Raw genomic sequence first — 19,748 nt, 5'->3', positions numbered from 1 at the left:
GAAAATCTTACTTTGTAAGTACAGAACTGTGCACAGTAGAAGGGGAGTGAGAATAGCAATTAATACTTTAATACCTGACATTTAGAGTGAAGTCACATTCCTGCCACTCACAAAATTTGTGACGCATTGTTAGAGTTAGAGGGATGCCAGTATTTAGATCCAGCCCCTTGGTTAACACAGGAAAAATTGAAAAGCCAAACACACTAGCTCAGGCCGATTTTACAAAATGCCAGAAAAAAGCATTGTGTAAATTTAAAAACTGCTACTTCATGCCATGAACATGAACTCAGAGGAGTTGGATCCTGGTTTGGACTGTGATGGGAGGACAGATTTTCAGGATTATCCATGTGTAGGGATCCTATTCAAATAAGCAAATATGCATGCTGACTGTCTGTGTCACCAGATATTCAGTAACAGCAATGATGGATTCTTATTTGTAGAGAATTGATTCTGTAGGATCATTTCTGAGGAGCAAATCTGGAGCTCTGCAGCTGGATGCATGATAACCGTTGTGGCACAGTACTGTACATGACTTCCCTGCAAAAGTTTCATTTAGTCTGTTGCTTTTAGGGCATGTAAGAATATCTCCATTTGGCTCTGTTGTCAAAAAGTATATTTTCTCAGGGAGTTTCAAGTAGTACCTTAATACATTTTCACGGAAGAATATCTTCATGAATCAAAGATTTCCATGCAAATTTTTTTCACCTCTTTAAACTTTTTGGTTTCTTTATTATTATTATTTTCAAAATAGCATTTCTCTTACCTTCCTTCTTTCTTTCCTTCCCCTCCAGTTTCTTTTCCATTTTCTCTCCCTTCCTGCGCTAGTAAAAGGAAAAGAAGAGAAGGGAACACCAATTCCAGGTGAATTCTCTTCCAAACACCTTCCAGTTATTATGGCTTGAAGTGATGATCAACTGATGGTTGTCTACTATCTGCATCCTGTTTCTGCCTTTATTTCTTATTACATGATATTTGTTGTGAGTCAGCTGAGGCAGTACAGGCAGGGCTTTGAAAAGTGATAGGTCCTAGTCTTTGGTTTAGTAAGAAACAAAAAACATTCAGGGCCTGGGGAGCTAGTGCCATTATATATAATAAGAGAATTCCCTCTGCATAGGGCGTTGAAAACACCATATGTCACCTCACTGTATTTGTCCTAGTGTTTATTTCTTTAGTTTTGGGTTTGGTTTTTGGGGGTTTTTGTTTGTTTGTTTGTTTGTTTGTTTTAGCAGCTGGAAAGGCTTGTAGTATTACTAGGTCATTGAATTAACAGGAAATTGCCAGCTTGTTTATACAATGGGTCTAATGAAGCACATCCCACCTCATGTGATTTCTGTAAAAAAGAAAATCAGAAAAGACATAGAAAAGAACAGCAACAGCAAGGCACAAACCTGCATCCTGTTGTACTGGGGTCAAACCTAGAGATCTGTCGTTCCTAAGTGACTTAGTGGGAAACTCCAGCCTATAGTATGTAACCCATGGACCAAGTTTTATATGTGATCGAAACAGCTGCTTCTGGCCATATGAAATGAAGAGGAAAGCCCTCTTCACTAGGCATGGCACAAAATGGGAGCACTGGTCTGCAGCTGTAATAGGGCAGGGAAATGGGAGAAGAAAAGCAGGTGGCCTGGGTATCTAGAGGGACTGGGACAAAACCATGGGCCAACCAGAACTTGAGCAGACCCAAACACCGCTATCATTCTGTATTGGATCCTAGTTCCTGCAAAACATCAACGGTGTAATTAAAATTTTTTAAAAATCAGTCCTCTTTAAATGTGATGAAAGTGCCTTGTCTTTCCTCAAGGTCTGCAAGTTTTGTTTTAAGATGAAGGAAAAGGTGCAGTTCAGTGCAGGAATTCCTTTTCCCCCAGATTTGTAGGATTTCCACAGCTTAGCAAAGTTGTCTGAGCAGTTTCTGCTACTCATTTCTCCTGTTGTCTTCAGCAGCACAGTTTGTTCCCCCAACCTTTTCCGTGTGGCAGATTTCCAGGCGATGTCTGCTTCATTTCCTCTGCAGGCGAATGGATGCACGTCTGTTCTACGCACTAGTTACTTCTGAAAACCACAGAATGGGGGCATCCTGCATTAGTAGTGGAGAAATGCCCTCAATACTCAGCGCCTGAACATGTGCATTCACCACCATGGCCAGCGTTGCAGCTGGGATGAGGTGCCTTAGACTCGAGTGCTGTGTGAGCTCAGCTAGAGCAGCCCTCAGACCCCAGAGCCTGCGATGCTGAGGCAGTTGTCTACCCAAACGGTGCCATCTCCACTGGCAAGTTGGCCATCAACGTCACCTTTGGTTTTCCTTTCTCTTCTCAGACCTGAAACTCTGGCAGAGATTATTTGTGAGACGGGATAATTAGAAGACAATACTTCTTATTTATTAATGTGATTCTGCTGTGCTTGGTCTGATCTTCTCTATCACTCAATGACTGAATCAAGTGTGGCTCTGCCAGGCCAGTCCATCCTTTTGAGCAAAGCAGGTTTCAGCTGGCCTGTTTTTTGGCTTCCAGCCCCATGCTGGTCCTTGCATGCTTGCTCCAGAGACGGCTATTACGGGCTCTGACCCTTGCTCATGGCTTTCTTGCTGACAATACCTGCGCACTAATAATAGGCAGAGCAATCTTTTCTTCCCATTTGTAATGATTTGGTTCTTTCCTAGCTACTTCAGAGTTAACTGGGTTTGGTACCACAGGCTATAGACTCAAATCGCAACCCCTTTGGACACTGGAGTTAGTTTGAAAAGAGCCTTTTCAAAAGGTAGATTGTTTGAGACAAAATAATTGCCAAAAAAGTTTGGAATTGAAATGAATGTTTCTGTTTCAGTTTTGCTTTTGGAAGTTACTAACATCTGACATCTTCCTGCTGAATGTTAGAAGATGGATGATCCTGGGGTAGGATTTTCCTTTTTTTTCTTCTCTCTCTGCAAGCTTTTACAATATCCTCAACTTCAAAAAAATTAGAGATCAGAAGAAAAAACAACTTAGCTGCTTTCTGCCTCTGACAATGAAGATAGCAAGCAAATAAACAAACAAAAACCCCTTCACAACCTTCAAACCTGAAGATGGGGGAAAATAAGGAAAAATTTTGGGGAGCCCCTTGAACATGTACATTTAGTCCTAAGCAATCAAAAGTGGAGGAAATGATGATTCATACTCTTGAAGGTGTACTACCTGGAAGATTTGGAAAATGTGTTTGGTTTTTTTTTTGCTTTGAATTCTGCAAAAGGGTAAAGGAATGAAAATTCATGCCCTTAATACGCACAGTTTCACAATTTCAACATGCTTTTTTTAATATTGGCATTGTGCATTTCTTCTGCTGTGCTTAGTCTCAGCACCCATGTGGTAATTCTACAGGTTTCTCTTGGTGTTGGTTTATCCAGTGTATGGTGAAGTACCTGGTTATCTTTACCCTTATTCCTTTCTGCTCCTGTGGAGCCCTGGGAGCAGCTACAGATTCTTGAAAGAATTTTACAAAGAAAGGCGATGGTTGTGACAGACATTATGACAAGGGGTAACAGCCAGAAACTGTGTTTCTGGAAGTTCAGGTTTGGCAGTAAGAAAAATTCCTGCCCCAGGGTAGTGCCACCCGGAGATATGGGGGACATCTAACCTTGGAGATTTCCAAAGAGCCTTCCCGTCAGTGTGGGTCAGAGGGGTGGGATAAGGCAATGCAGGCCAGGACTACGCAGCATGATTTGCAGCCACAGAAGCACAGCCATCCACGCAAGACCGAGCTGTCGATGGCAAAATTGTATTCTGCCACTGATAAATTGCTCAGGCACTGTTCAACACTGAACAGTCACCCTCTGTTCCCTGCACACACTGGAAGGCTTTCCCAAAACTGCACTCCTCCCTGAGCTGGTACTTTCTAGACTAATGTAGGCAGTGCCAGCAGTTCCTCCTCACCTCTGTTTTGCGAGGCTGCGTGCACCAAGCTCGTCTTGTCCCCTTTGTGCTTCCCGTCCCCATGCATACCAGCAGCTTGCTCTTTACTGGATGCCTGATGAGGGCCGTAAGCAATGTTGTCTGTGTGCAGGGACACTAATAGGTGTGTACGGAAAATAGCTAGCTTGATCCACTCACCCTTTTCATGCCTGCATTAGAAAGCGTACGTCTGACTAATACAGCCAGGCTTCCCTTCCCTGCTTCCTCCAGGCACTGAGCTCCCCTCCCATAGCAGTCGTGCTTATTAGTACCTGAAAACACAGCCTTGCAATTTGTGCCTCTGAACGCCCTCCTCTCCTCCCAGTTTTTATCACGCCAAGCTTTGAAGTAGTCATGATCCTTCTGCTTTCCATCCGATGCGTTGCAGAAGCCTCCAACTTTGTATCATCGTTAGCTGATCGCAGCAGCTTATGGGTCGAGATCAGTAATGACTAATACGCTGCCTTGTGGCACCAGCTCAAACTTTTTTCTCCTTCGCCTTGGCATATGTTTGCAGTGGCTCTGAGACTCATCACTCACCATGGAGCTTGCACTGTGGGAACAAAAGGGAGGAATGGCAGGGGATTTGCAGAGAGCTAGTGCTGGCTCATGCCCTTGCCACTTGCTCCCTGTCTTGGGCAAGTAAAATGCAGGTGCAACACAAGCTTTGTGGATGTGCAATGTGGGATGAAGCTTTGTCCATGCCACCCAAGCATGGGCACCGAGCTAGTCAGCCCCACAGCCCTTTGTCCTGTGCTGAGTACAGAGGCTGAGCACCTACAAATTTGGGGTGTCTCAGACACAGAGGACAGATAGGAGTAGCTGAAATAAAAATGAAAAAAAGGTTTTTCTACAAATGAGCCAAGGAAGTCCAAGAGCAGCATTACCCATTCAAGCCAAACCCAAATCTAGTTGCTGTTTGGGAGTTATTTCCAGCTACTAACACCCTTGATGCATAGCAGATGATTAGCATTCCACAAGGTTAATGGTCTCTGCTGCTCCCTGAGCTGTCCCCTGTACTGTTCATTAGTCCCTGGAAAATCTCCAGAGAAGTAAGGTAAGTGAAGTGAATAAGCAACCTTAGATCCCACTTGGGCACAGGTCTGAGAGTGATAAACTGAGGCAAGCCCAACACCAGCTCCTTCTGCAGCACCAGAAATGCATACAGTCCTTAGACAAATCCAACTCTGCTCACTCCATGAACCTCAGAGCAGGCTGAGATCGCAGATGGGACTAGCAAGGGCATTGATGCCACCTCTACATTCACTGCTCTGTGGCGTCAAACCCATTTATAGACAGAGTAGGCTGGAAAGATGTGTCCACACATCAACGAAGAGGAAATTCAGGAGCTCCAACATCTCTTTGTCTTTCTCCACCCATGGCTATGATGAGCTTTTGTGCATGGCTTAAAGGAATAAAATGCAGCAGAAAGGTCATTCTAATCTCTTTTTTGTTGAAAGACATTTTCTGTTAAAAGGCAGACTAGCAAAGAGTCAAAGCAGTGATGTTAACGCTCAGAGCTCTGAGCCGCAGGTGAGGCTGCAGGGTTATAATGCCAGTCGCGTAGCGATCTCTGCAAAGAGGGTTGGTTTGTGAGTAGACGGGATTGGACTGTTGCTTTGGAATGCTTTGCTCCCATATTTGCCAAAAGTTCTGGCAGCTGCTTGAAGAAATCAGATGGGCAGCAACATGCCTGTGACCAGGACTTCCCTGGGGCAGGGCAGGACTTCATCCTCTGCACTCTCATCGTTTTTCCTGCTGCTCAGGGGAATTTGGGGGCAGCAGCACCCCACATTTCAAAACCCACGCCATACACTACTTTTTGCCTTCTACCTAAGATGGGTACCTTGGCCAAGCAAGGCAAATCAAATTTTGTTCTGCTCTGATGTAACAAGAAGAGCAGGCTAAAATACTAAGGCCAAGATGATGGGCTTGACTGCAAACCATTTGAAATTTCCAGGAACCTGTAGACATAGTGAGTAGATACCCTGTTCTCCCATTGCTCATCTTTCTCTGCAACCCTGGTCATTTTTTTCATCTTGCTTGGTTTCCAGAATTATGATAACATGTGGGACATTAAAGTTGAGCTTGAAATCAATGCACTTCAGAGGGCTTTCTAGGGCTTGCATAACATGAGGGGAAATTGTTGAAATGGAATTTTGCTTTATTTTCATATTACAGGAGCTGTTTTCCCCAGTTTTTTAAGTGAAATTGCAGGATTTCAGGGTGAATTGTTTAATAACTTGTTAAAAAAAAAAAGTCAGCTCTTTTCTAATGGAATATTGCATTTACAAGAGCATGAAGGGATATATTGCAAAATGTGTCATTTGGGGGAATGGGGAATCCTCTTTCTCTGTGTTTTGTTTTGTTTCTGAAAAACTTTAACAGTACGCCCACAAAGGAGTTGTGGATTGATTTGCTCATGTTCCCTTTCTTCTCTCTGATCCTGACATTTTGTTCAGATTGTATTTATCATTATGTGCCATCTTCCTGATACCAGCAGCAAAACTGATGCATGGTGTCAGTTTGGAGGCTGGGTTTGTAGACACCTGGGTGCTGAGGAAGACCACCACAAGCTCTTGAGACACTGAAGTAACATTGCCAAATGGAAATATCCTGAGCTTTGACTGAAATGATCCTTATGCAAGCCAAGACAGTTCCAAAAGGAGTTACACTTGTAGTGAACTGAAGTACGTGCCCATGTGCTGGTTTGGACTGGTGTGATGGAGATTGGAGTGGAACCTCCTTAGGAAAACAAGCTCCTTCAAAAAGAGAGGCTCATACCATCTGAGTCTATGAAACCCTGCTTGTGTTCTGGTTTCTCTAGACCAGGATTTAAATTAAAAAAAGAAAAAAAAAAGAGCTTGGGGCTTGGTGCAATTTGTAACTAACTGGATCTTCTCAAATGGCGAGTGAATAAACAAAGGGTTGGAGAAAGCAGAGCTTGTTTCTTGTGTAATAACAAGAACTGTTGTGGGATAACACAGTCCTCTCCTGTTCCAAATGATGACTTAGTCCTGTTTTGGCACAAATCTTCTGCATCCTTCACTGGCAATTAATTTGCCTCTTAAAAGAGGGTGGCTGACCCCAGCTATTGTGGGGCACAAGTTTTGGGTCCCCGTGCTTCTTGCAAGCACAGAAGGAATATGCATGTGGCTTGTCTGTCTGCCTGGCAGCTCTTTGTTATCCTTTCAAGTGGGAAGGCAGCATGGGGGTGCCTAGCAGAGACGGTAATATTAACAAGACTCGCTACACCATGGCCACTGCCCCTGCACAGCAAATCAGTTGACCTACAAACGAACGCAGCTTTGAGCAAGGAGGGCAGCGCCTGAGTTTGGCTGCCAGGCTAATTACGATGGCTGCTTCCTTTTAAGTGGTGTTCATACAGCCAGATTTCCAGTGTTCTCCTTCTGCTGTGTGTGCTCTGCATATTTAAATGAGCCTTGCTGGAGCCCTCTGTGAGACTGCTGACAAACTCACTGCTCTCCCTCCCTTGCAAATTGGAGCAGAGACTGACTTGCTGTGATCCCTTTCTGCCTGTGATAAGCAGGCACTAGCCATGGTGAGGATGAATAAGTTCTTGAGCAGATGAGACCACAGGTTTCCAGGAAGATAAAAACCGCTGTGATTTTTCCCCATGGGGTTCCACTACAACACAGAACAGCGGAGGACTTGTGGGCTGTGGTGGATTTCTGTGGTATCTGTATAAAAGGCTTTATCTAGTCCTCTCTAGACCCAACCAGTAAAGCATCTGCGTGCGGGCTTAAGTCACATGATTGATCTCCGTCCTTGGCGGTTTCCAGGGCAGAGACACAACCAACCTGACCTAGTGCTGGAGATGATAGTCCTGCTCTGAGCAAGAGATTGGACTGGAGACCTGCAGAGACCCCTTCCCACCGGCACATCTGTAATTGCTATGAACTAGGATGGTCCATTGCCAATTTTTGCAAACTTCGTCCCCATCAGTGTTGGCAGAGGTATCACTGGGCTGCAAGTCAGCTCCTTGCACCATCCAGGGGCTGGGAGGGATAGGACCCTCCTATCCAGCCCAGTGCAAGCTCACGGCAAAGGGAAAAGCTCCCTTCACTCTCAGGAGCGAGGGGGAGCCGCAAGCCAGCTGTGAGCAGGATCTGTCGGGGCAGCGGAGTCAGCGGTGCCCATTGCCATCACAGCCCAAGCCAGCAAATCGAAATTTGCTTTATGTTCTTCTGCTCTCTTCATTTCTGTCTGCAGTACCGACTGCAGAACACCACATCTAGACGTGGGCCCTGCCATTTCCAGCCACAGAAACGGTTTCTGACCAGAGGTACCAACATTTTGCTTTTTTTTGTTTTTCCTTTGCATTAGTTTTGCTAGATCATGTATCTATAGTGCTGCTCTCAATTCTGGTCTGGGAAATACAGTTTTGGTCTCTTATTCAGGATGTGAGTCCTGCAAGGTGTGGTGGAAGATGTGAACATCCTAGAGGTGGGAAGGAAAAAAAATGATAAGGGGATGCAAGAGCTGAGAGGTTTCTTTCTCAAGAAGTTAATGGTCCATCAAAGCGAGTGCTGTTTTTGACTTGGTAAGCAGGAGAAATACCAAGCTTGGATCACATGAGCTTATTGCTAATTAAATTAAATGGAGGGATGAGTAAGGAGAAGTCAGATTGGAGAACTCAGGAAGCTGGTTGAGGAAGCTGGCTTGTCTGAAGGGGCCCGGGACACAAAGGCAGAGATGTTTTGGGCTCTCCTGTTGTTTGGGATGGGAACTGGCCTAGAATGGGGGTCCTAAACAAGAGGAGTTCTTACAGGGAAAGTTTAGGTCAAAATCCTCCTGGAAAGGATGCTGAGGAATAATCAAAGAGAACATAAAGCAATTATCTCTTTGGGCTCATAAAATACAAAGAGGAGGTGAGATGTGCCAAAAAGCCTTTTAAATTGACCAGAAACAAAAATTTCCACTAATTGCTAACAAATTCAACACATAGTATTCCACACAGCCTGTGTTTTGGGTGGTTTCCCCTGCCTGTCCCCAAATACAAAGTTCATGGCATTCCTTGTTTTCTCTGCTGATACAACGAAGATGCAGGAGCATGTTTATTAAATACTTTTCTATGCTTCCAGTCCTTGGTTTATTGCTGTTAGCGCTGGTCCACTACTCACAGGAAGGATTAAGAGTCTCCAGTGGGCTTCTCTGGAAGGAAGCGGTTGAATTGAAGGCAGCCTGTTTCCCAAATTATTATCATTGTTGTTGCTTTTCTTAAAATGGGGGCATTTCACTGAAAATGTGATAGAGTTCCATCTGGTTCTCTGACTGGTTGAAAGCCAGATATGGACTTTTTATCTGAGAAATAAAGTTCTTAGAATTTGAGAGATATATATTGTACAGAAAAAAATAAAGTTCTTAGAATTTTAGATATCTATTGTACAGAAAAAAATAAATTCCAGAAAACATGAGAAGCTCTTTCTGCCAGAGCTAGGTCAGGTCCCACCTTTCTTCTAGCAGCTTAGAGACTGTACCAGTGGTGTGATCAAGATGGAACTCCCAGTCCCAAGTTTTGCTCCATCACTGTGTGCTTTGCAAAGTCCTGCACTTCTCCAGAGCAGGTTGATTGACCGATTTCCCACCGGCATCAAGGTATTCTTAAACGGCGCACAAGATATAAGTGAGGTATAGCCAACTTACCTCCTGGCTTTGCATATTTACAGAAGTGATTTAGTTATAAGACTCTGTGTGTGTGTCTTTTTTAACTAATATTGGGTCTTTGAACAGTGACAGCTCTAGTTAATTATAAATGATTAATGATTCTTAAATATGTCCTTACTTCTGTATCATCTTGCCAATTCCCAGCTGTTTTCTGAAATATTTCTTGTGTTACAGCTGAAAAAGGCTGGTTGCTTGGAACCTCTTGAAATGAAATGTATTTAAAAAAATAATGTAAAAGCATTTCAGCAGCAGATGTTCATTTTCAGCTTAGCAGTTCAAAACACAGGAGCCCAGGGCTTCCAGTGAGCTTTGCCTTAACACTACCACTGCTTTCCCTCTGACCATAAGCAGTGCAGCCTATTGAAATGAGGAGTTTAAATCAGCAAAGAGAAAAAACCTATCAAAAGAAAATGCAAAGTGTCTTAATGGTCCCTACAGTTATCTGAAATGAAGAAGAAAAATTAATCTCCAACTCCCTTGCGGATGGATGTGTTTTATAACTGATGCTAATCTTCAACTCAAACCAATCTGCATTCTTCTCCAGAGAGGGGAAGAAAGTTGATTTTTTTCCAAAAAGGTTGCACATCGCCACAGCTTGATGTGTTATGGTTACAGTGGCATAGACAGGATGGTCTTTCTGGTGACGAAGTGCCGTGACTCGTCATGGCAAGCTGGTATTTTCCTTCCCAATAACTGTCCTAGCAGCAGAAAAAATGAGCAAGTAACTTTAAGTACTGGTTGAAGCAAGGCAAACTTCCTGGAAGGAAAAAAAGAACAGATTTTTTTTTTTCCATTCAACTAAATGTCTTTCAATAAGAAGTTTCAGCATTTCTGGTGCAAGTGAGTCTAAAATTCAAGGTCGGGGGGAAAGAAGTATTTGTCTTAGGACCCACTTTGGTATTTTAATAGATACAAGGGTTAATAGACATGAGGCTTTCCTATGGGAAGGGTTTTCTGAATTTGTCCAAGCTCTCCTTTCTTGCCTTGTTCCTTTGATGCCTGCAGTGACTAAAAGATAGTGGAATACAACACATTTTCCTCTTGTTCTCCTACTAGGGTTTTCTGGCTCAGCTCTCCTGGCAGAGTGACTGGTGCTCTGCTCTCCAGATGCCTAGACTCTGGGCATTTGCTCAGCTACGTGCGGCTTTACTGGGGAGGAGTAGGGTTATCTGCACCCACCCTGTGCCCGCACCCGTACGGTGGGACGCCGAGATGAGCAGCTCCCCGTCCTCCCCTCCTGGAGCAGGTCTGCAGGGACCAGCAGGAGCACTGTGCTTGTGTCAGTTCCTGCCCTGCTCGGCTCTCCTGCATAGGGCTGCCTGAGCAAGGAACAGAAATACGCGGCCATTGTTGCAATTCAGTGCAAAAGCCTCTAATTAGGTCCTTAGCATTTTTGGAGGCCGACACATACCTTATAAATGCTAATTTTTAAATAGCTTACCAAGCAGATTATGTGTCCAACAAGGCGATTTTGAAGGGATTTTTTACCCTCTTGCGTAATATATTCTTCCACCTTGCAAAAATTGGATTTTTCTAATGTGCTGCTATAAAATGTGAGAGCTTGTTGTTTTTGTTGTGTTATTCATCATTGTGGAAATCTTGGCTGAAGCAGCATTTTTCCAGCTAATAAGATGGAAATCCTGCCTGCCTAAGAGAACTAAAAAAGCACCCAGAGAAGGCCCCTTGTGAAGACAGAAGAAACAACCATGGTGGACGAAATCTCTCTGAGTAGTATTTTTCCAATAAGCTGCTCCATTTTGCATAAGCTTTTCAGAGAACTGATGAGTGTTTCAGCTTGGGACTCAGAAGACAGGGAGATGAGGAAAAGCAAGACAGAAAGTCAGCCTCAAAGAGGAGGGAGAAAAAGCTCTCCCAGATGGAGTGGGACGAACCCCTCTACCTCATGTGGTGCAAAGTACCACGGCAAAGGTCTGAGGCGTGTATCTCTGGAAAAACTGCACTGCAAAGGAGACTTCCAAAAGAAATGCTGCCTGATGTTTGTAGTGATAACCAAGGCAGTCATCATGTGCTTTCAGCTGATGTGTCTCAAGGCACAGATGAAGCCTGGTTTGGAACTTACTACCTGTCCAGGCTTTTGGAAGCCCTGTGCAATCATGACTGGCTGCTCTGAGGAAACAGCTTGCAGGCTTGGGAAGCAATGCAGAGAAAAAGAGGGACAGACCTTCCCCTCAGAGCTTATTCCCATAAGAGGGTTCAGATCCCAGGAACAAGAGTCTTGCTAGCCTTGATGTTGCCTACCAGTTGTGGTAAGTCTTTCTACCTCTCCCAGCTTGCTTTCCTCTTCTGAAAAGTGAGGTTATAAATGTGTCACATGCAGAAAAAGTTCTTGCAAGACAGAACAGTGCTGCCGTATAAACTCAGAGCAGTTATCTGGGGTAATTACTACATCCCCCTGCTAATGTAATAGGGAGCTGGTGGTGGTGTCTGCCTTCTCCAGTGCACATACGTGAAGGAGCAACCTCAGTGATTGTGAATGTGAAGCGTGTGAAGCAGTGCCATAGTCTATTTGACTTGATGAAGTTCAACAACATGTTCAAGTTGTGTTGAATTCAGCGCCTCGGGAGCAGTGTCCCAGGTACAATCCTGCATGGCTGTCTCATGGCCACATGGCCCCAAAACCTGTTTTCAGGGGGGACAGTGCATCTCCTGACCACAGGGTGTGGAAGGCTGCCTCTGCCTGAAATGGATGTGCCTGGCAGGCCAAGGAATCCTCTAATTTTCCACCTGGATGCAGATTCAAGTAGATGGTGAGGGCTCCAACACAGATATAGTGCAAATGCAATTGAGAAGGGAATGAACAAAACAATTTCTAAACAAACAAGTAAATGAAGACCATAATTTCTTTGCAGTGGTGCTCAAGCTAGGTGAATACTGGTTCATATTTCTTGGGATGAGCAGTGCTGGGGAGAGAGGTGCCATCTTCTTTGTAACTCTATTAACATTTTATGCATTTTTGGTTGGGTTTTTTGGTTTTTTGTTTTTGTTTTTTTTTTTTAACATGTCATAACTTAAGTTCTTTTAAAACCACAGTAACATTTCTAATACTCCCCCCAGTAGTGCAAATTGTAGCAAGTAGGTTTTCTGACGAATCCTGGTCCAAAACTACTAAGAGCTCCACTAGGAGCCTTGGGTGAGTAAAAAGAGCTGAGCAGACACCTGAAGTGGTGGAGGAGCAGCCAAAGGCTGGGGAAGAGTGGAAAGCAGCCAGCCAGGGAAACATTCAGGTAGAGCCATTCCCAAGAGCCTTTTTTCCAAGTAGATATTTGCTTCTTCATTCCTTGAGCTAAGTACTATTCTGCTAAATGATATCAAGCACAGCTTTCTGATACTTGGGTGTAAAATACTGCTATGGGAGAAGCTTTGCCTGGACTTGCAGGGAGTTTATGGTGCTGGCTCCTGTGAGGTGGTATTGTAAATCCAGCGTCAGGGCTGGTGACTCACATGCAGGCTGGCCTTTCCTGCTTGCCAGACTAAAACCTCTGGCAGTTCAGCACACACAGTGACTCACAGGAGACACTCAGCTTCCCACCAGGCAGTGATCCTCACCTTGCAGTCTGATTCCTGTCATTTATCCAGGAATTCCACAGAGGCTTCTCTAAGGGCTCTGTCAAGTACTTTAAGTTCTGCTGCAAAGAAATATATAAATGAGCCGTGTAGCTAAATCAATCTGACATTCACAAGTGCTCAATGAAGTGACATCGACCCGAAATCAAAGCAGTTCTGAATGGCTAATCGATGGTAAGTGAATCTGCATTAAAATGGGTGCGAGCACTGTGCTACTGTGCTCCAGTTTCAACAGAGTTAAGATTCCATGTAGTGAGAGAGAGACTGCAACAGTTGGAAGACAAAGGCAGCATTTCCTCCCTTAATAAATCCAGATTGTCAGAACAGAGACCTGTCCCCATCTTCCACTCTCTGGTCTTAACCCCTTCTATCCAAATGTCAATCGGCAAGTTTTCCTTTGATTGCAAGGCAGAACATGTCTAGGCAAAACCAGCATCTCTAGGTTTTATCCATGAATCATTTACTGTCTCTGTATTTCAATCAAAAAAGGATTTGCATGAAATCCCAGAGCCTGTAATAAGCCATAGATGTGCCATTATGGGAACAGTCTTTGCATGACCTGCAAACCCTTTCTCCAGCATCTGCCAGGACAGAACAGGCTATGACATAAAAGGGCTCAACACTCAGCGTGGGCTTTTGCTCTTGGCGATGGAGCAGTAGAGTTAGGATGAAACTCCACAACTGGAAAACCCCATCCCATCTCATCCCATCCCATCCCATCCCACTTGTCTCAAAAGTCTCCAGTCGGCATGCTAACACAGGGACCTTGTATGAAGGGTACAACAGCCATTTATTTTCTGCTTTCTCTCTAATTCCTATAGGCATCATTCCCTGGAGTGTGTGGCTGGCTACCAGTTCACTCCTGCCTTGCTGGCAGCTGGGACCCCCATCCCCATGGGGTTTACTCTGGGCCCAGTTATAACAGGCTCCCAGATGGATGTTACTCTCACCCCGGATTACTTTGCTCTTTGCAGAAGTCCTTTCCACCTTCAGCTCAAGACTGGCTCAATGTTCTTTGGCAGGACACTAGAGGAAAGCCAAGGTCATGTAAATCAGTCAGGGTGGTGAAGACAAAGGAGGCAGACGCATGTCACTCCAGCTCTGATGGCAAGCTGGGCATGCAGAAAGAGAGCGGGGCTCAGCTCGGATGATAAAAGAAGAAAAAAAAAAATCTCTCTATTCTGAGAGTTTAGCAACTTCATCTTCCTCCTATGAGAGTCTACTGTGACACAATCCTGGCTGAAGGGTAGATGAGCATGTCTGTGTCCTAAATTCACTGGAGTGCGTTGTGCATGGAGAGGCACCAAGGACATGATGACAGCAGGACAGATCCAGCTGGCTCTTCCATCTCAGAGCTTCATAAGGAACCTGTCTTTCCTTGCATATGACAAGTGAAGGCTCCCCTGGCCATCTTCCCTTCTTTCCATCTCATTTCACCTCCTCTTCCTCTTCTTTGCAAGCGGAGGAGGCTGGGAGCAGGCGAGTGTGAATGGGAAGACTGCCCCCGCGACTTGCTTCTCCTCTGAACCATGAGCGAAGAGGGGTTGCAATTTCAAGGCAATTCATGTATTGTGCATCCTTAAATCCTTGGACTGTGATGAGAGCTGAGGTCCCAGATCTCTTAGGTGCCCTGAAAAATTTAATCCTGTGTTTAGCACTGTCCTGGGCCTCCAGAACTGTGCATCTGCTGAAGCAGTACAGCCCCAACTGACACCCCGCTCTCTTCCTTGGCTTGTAGATGTAGCACTGCAGAATCCAAGCTGACTGCAGTTCATCCGAGCCCACGTGGGATCGTGTGAGTCGCTGTGTGCAAACTACAAGGAAGCTTTATGACAACCAGGAAATCTTCAACAGTTTCTGAGATCAATTCTCCCAGTGACCTTTGAAGAGCCTCTCATTTACATGCTTTAACCTTTTTTATTCAGAGATCCAAGGTCATGCAGGGGAAAGCTTGCACAGAGCAACAGCCCCCTGCCCCCCAAAGCCAACAAAAAAAAAACCCCAACAGAAAAAACAAGCAGGATGACTCTATCTTGAGCTTTTATTAACATTTCCAGTGATAGACCTTCAAGCGCTCTCTATATATAGCAATTATTTAAACTTTATAGTTAACTGACATGATTCCAAACTGCATCAGACAATCAAGCCTTCAGGTAAGAGTGCAGCAGCCACAAGCATGGCATGGATGCTTTTGAACAGAAATACTCAGCTCTTTCTGTAAATTATTGCCCCATTTTCTCACCAGCCTCCCAGCTGACTGAGAGTGTTGCTGCAGTGATATTAGCTAAGCCTGCACACATTTATTTCACAAACACTGCATAGCCGGCAGCAGAACAGGTAGAGCTCTCCAATGACATCACGAGTAGGTTTTGACTCAGTGGCAGGGCTAGAGTTATTTGTGGCTCTCCTCAAATATTTGCTGATAAACAAGCAAAATAACTGAAATCATTCTGTTTCTTTTCCTTGCCAATTAGACTTTCATAAATAATTGCCACCTTTAATGAGATGGTGACTGCGAGCGATACCGGTGGTGACTTTTGATGGCAAACTGTAAAGGGAAGACTATACATGTGTGCTGGCGAGGGATGCTACCACAAACCTAAGAAATGAAGAGACCTGTACGTTTGTAATTCAGCAGCTGTGAAGAGGTGGGCCTGAGAAGTGCTTAGCAGATCCTGCTCCATGTGGCCATCACTACGCCGCGTAGCTGGGTCTAACCAGGGACCCTCAGTACCAGCGGTGGTGGGAACTGCTTTCCTCTCTCCATCAGTGCTGCAGGTGCAGCTTTCTGGTTTGAAGGGAGAAGTGGCTGCACAGAAGATTTCTTCGATGGCAGAAACACTTCTGCAGCTTTGACTGAAAGACCTGTGCCTAAAGGAAGAGACTGTTTCAACTGCACCTTTGGGCATCTGAACACAATTAAGACTCATTAGTTGCTCCCCCAGAGGCATAGCTGCATGCATGCAGCTATTCATGGCAAAGAGGACTAGATCTGCAGGGGCTAACCTATGGCTAATACAGTGCCTCAGCAAGGCAGGGAATCACCCTGAATTATTCATCAGTCTGTCAAGCTGGCCAAAAATTATTATTTTTTTTTTTTAATGTATGATTCTGAACCTCTTAAACTGAGGTCATTGTAAATGAATGTCACCAACTTCTGGTGAGATAAAACAATGGTACTGGGGTGGGAAGGGGATTGGGAAAGAAGGAAAGCTTGTGGATTGAGCAAGATAACTTAAATACTCTTCAGTTGTACTTGCAATATAGAGAAATTTTGAAGGAAAGGCCCTGCAGCGTTGAAAATCTAGTGTGGAAAACATAAACACTTTTATTCCAGGGTTTAGGCAGGAAGGGATCTGTGGGGGGTCTCTGGTCCAACCTCTCACTCAAAGCAGGGTCAGCTTCAAAAGTAGCTCAGAAAGAAAGGCAACTTGAATCCCACCACAATCAGGTAAAGAGTATGCTGCTTTGAGTGGAGGGGAGCCTTTTACATGAAAGCAGCATGACTATATATTCCCATCAAGCATGTTCTTATTTAGCACATACAACTGTTCCCACTAACTTAAGGAGATTGGCTAGCTGGGGGGTGTTTTCAGGGTAGAGCTGCCTATCTGCTCTTTTGCTCTTTGCAGAGTAAATGCCAGGGAATGGTTTGGGCATAGGAGACAGATGCATTCTCACCTTCAGTAAAGGGAAAAGCAGTATTCCTGTTTCTCTTTCTTCTTCTCTACATCTGGTGAGCAGTTCTTGGTCAAGAATTGAACATATTCTGGAAGTCGAGAGCCTTAATGTGTTCCACACGTGAGATGAGAGGGGAGGGGAGAGAGGCTTGGCTGAGGGTCAGAAGAAAGAAATCTGTAGCTGTCCCTTTGCAGTAAGCTAATATATTACCTTTGCAAATAGGCTATTTGAAAACTAGTTGCCATTGATTTCACCTGCCATTGATTTTGTCTAAAAGTTATCAGCAGTGATATAATATGCACGGACCCTGTTTGGTGGTCAAAAGGGTTGAAGGCAGACCTAAATTTAATCCAGCTGTTTGGCTTCCTCCTTTGGGAGAAAAGTGTTCCTGGTAACACAGGCTGGGGTTTTAATCAATGCTATGGTGAGAAAAGTGAACCTTAAGGCAGAGTTGTCACAGTTGTGGAAAGGATGGCAGACTATGTGCTGTAGGCACAGGGTGATATGTCCCAGCCCTGTGCCTAATGGACAGCACTGGTGAGCCTGAGCTCCAGGTCTTACTCATTATTACTAATTTTTTTATTTTTACAGAAGGGAGAGGGGAACATTTACCCACACTGGCTCCCTACCATCATGCAGTTCTGACCTCTCATGCTCTGCAGCAAGCATGCCAAGACTGGAGGAGTCCTTCTGTCGGCTTCCTCTCTCCTCTGCCTTTGGGTGGGCTCCCGAGAGCAGTGGGGATACAGCAGCTGCTCAGCTACACCAGTGCCGTGCTGACAAACTCAGCGTTGGAGCTGGGCATCAAAGGTTGCTCTGGAGGGGTGTACTTTTAGCATCTGGGTTGAGTCCCGTGTAGTTTGAAACAGGTTTGTCTAGCCTGGTCTGATTTGTTTGGCCCAAAGAGCCGAGACACAGATGCCTTTGACCAAGGAGTCTTCTTGGTGGGCAGGCGGTTCTCACCAGCTGTTGGAGGTAGCCCAGGAGACATTCAGATCTTTCGCTCTGAAAACATCTTGCAGCTCAGAGCAGCCTTCCCCGCCACCCTGTTTTCACACTGTGCCCCTGCACAGCGGCACCAAGAGCATCAGCACTGAAGAAGAGGCAGCTCTGCTCCGCTCCCGTGTGCTGGGTGCGGGAGGCGCAAGGAGCCGGCGAGACGGCCGGCTTCCCCGGCAAGGACATCGGACCTGGGTGGTTGGTGGTGCAAACCTGCCACCCTAGGTATTCCCAGTCTGGTCTGAGCAGCTGGACGAGGGTCCCTTGACTTATCTGCTGAGACTTATGCTAGGCAGTCTTTTTCTGAAGAAAGGTAATAACCTGACAGCAGTGTGGTTACAAACTGAGGTGTCGCTGTTTGCTTAGTTTAAAAGTTGGGGAACAGGCAAACGAAAGCCTCCTGGGCTGGGGTGGGCAACAGAATCAGGAGCAGACACAGGCATCCCAGAGCCTGGTAGTGCCCACTGCTCTGGACCAGGCTGCCTCTTCTGTGAACAGTCAAGGGTGAGACGTTTACCCAGTGAACCTGTAAGATTTCCCCTCTGGGTTCCTCCTCATGGTGCAGTTGGTCCTGTGGCTGCATCCACCTGTGAGATGGAATAAGGCTGGACCAGCCGTCCAGATGTTGCTATCTGAGATCCTAGCTAGCCCTTTGCAGCTCTCCATCACACACGTGTGCGTGCGCACACACACACACACTTTTTGGGTGTGAAAGAATGCATTTGCAGCAAATAAGCATGTTTACGTGTGCATCTCTCCACAGTGAATTTCAGTACATTCCCTGGATTCCCTCTCACACCTACTCCATCAGGATGGTGCTGAGCACTTACAACCAAGCAATGCAGCTGAAGTGTAGAACAGGTAACACTCTTCCAGTGACCCCCAAATCTGCACCTGAATAAATTGCGTGAATACGACTGTTAGAAACCACAAAGCATTCAGATGTTGGGCAGAGAGGTAAATTCATCAAATAAGTTGCTAAAAAAACATAATAAACTTGTTCAGCTCTAATATGAATCCTAAAACTTTGATATATCTACTGCCTTCCGAAGAGTTCATTCCTCTGGTTTTGCACACAAGCAATCTTCTGCAAGTGATTTCTACCACAGGCTACAATCAGCTGTAGCCTAGCCTCATTTTCTTTTCAGGCTTTAATCAGCAAGGAGCAGAACCAATCCATTTAATGCAGACTTCTGGTAACATAATTAGTTAACTGAGGTCCTTTGTCTCTTTAAATTCACAAATGTTACACTTCCCTTCCCAAGCCCTTAAATGGATACAAAATTAAGTTATCTTTGGGGGTTGTTCTGGTGTTGGCAGGCTGGATTTTTCAGAAAGCTTATCTGCAGCACCAGGACAATCTGCCACTTAAAATGGAGCAGCGGGGATATTTTATTTTCTCATGCTTGGTCTCAAATCAGAGGTGTTCTTAATTAATTTTTAAAATGCTCTTTTAAAAGGCTCTAAAGTAATTAAAAGAATGACAGGAGATGTGGTATATTACCACTGCCAAACATGATTCAGACAAACTGTCACTAGAAAATGTCTCTGACAATTCAAAGTTCTCCAAAATCTATTATTAAAGCTGTTTGGGCTTTTTCTTTTTTTTTTTTCCCCTTGTCAGCCACAGTGCTAAACATAATCTCAGATCTAGCAAAATACAAATTACTGTGGAGGGCTCTACTGTGTTTTATTCTCTTCTCTGGCATTGGGAACTTCTGGGATATATGGGCTGTAGCCAGTGTCAGCAGTCACAAAGCAGCATCATTACTGGGCAACCAATTTCCTCCAGCACGGCTGGTCTAAAGTAGCATATGAATCTTGTCCCTCCTATTTCTGTTTCCAGTTTGCAGAGCGATAGAGTAAGGGAGG

This window comes from Buteo buteo, chromosome 15 (assembly GCF_964188355.1).
Source record: "Buteo buteo chromosome 15, bButBut1.hap1.1, whole genome shotgun sequence".
NCBI classification, from domain to species: Eukaryota; Metazoa; Chordata; class Aves; order Accipitriformes; family Accipitridae; genus Buteo; species Buteo buteo.
The sequence above is the reverse complement of the archived record's forward strand: the minus strand, read 5'-3'. Positions refer to the sequence as shown.